Raw genomic sequence first — 701 nt, forward strand, 5'->3', positions numbered from 1 at the left:
GTAGTAGTGTTATGATGATGATTAGTATTATTATCTCTTCATTCTCATCAACTTCGTCATCATCCCTATTATCGTTATTATTATTATTATTATTATTATTATTATTATTATTATTATTATTATTATTATTATTATTATTATTGCCGGTTTCGCTGATGCTGTTGTTCCTGCTGTAGCAGCTACTGTAGTTATTTTAGAGCTGTTGATGAAGATGACGATGGTGATGACGATGGTGATGACGATGGTGATGATGATGACGATGACGATGATGACGACGACGACAACAACGACGACAGCGAGCATTTCTTGTCCCTATTACAACAAATACGGCAAATGTGTTCATAATTTTGTTTTCGGTTTCTTATTTCTCTTAAGGACGCTATTATTATTATCCTTATTATTACTATCAATCATATTATTATTATTATCATTATTATTATCATTATTATTATTATTATTATTATTATTATTATTATTATTATTATTATTATTATTATTATTATTTATTGTTATCATTATTATTATTATTATTTTTATTATTATTATTAATAATATTATTGTTATCATTATTATTATTGTTATCATTATTATTATTAATATTATTTTTATTAATATTAATATTATTATTATCATTAATATTACTTTATTACAATTATTATTATTATTATTACTATTATTGGTATTACTATTATTATTATTAT

This window comes from Octopus bimaculoides, chromosome 19 (genome assembly GCF_001194135.2).
Source record: "Octopus bimaculoides isolate UCB-OBI-ISO-001 chromosome 19, ASM119413v2, whole genome shotgun sequence".
In the NCBI taxonomy this organism is placed as follows: Eukaryota; Metazoa; Mollusca; class Cephalopoda; order Octopoda; family Octopodidae; genus Octopus; species Octopus bimaculoides.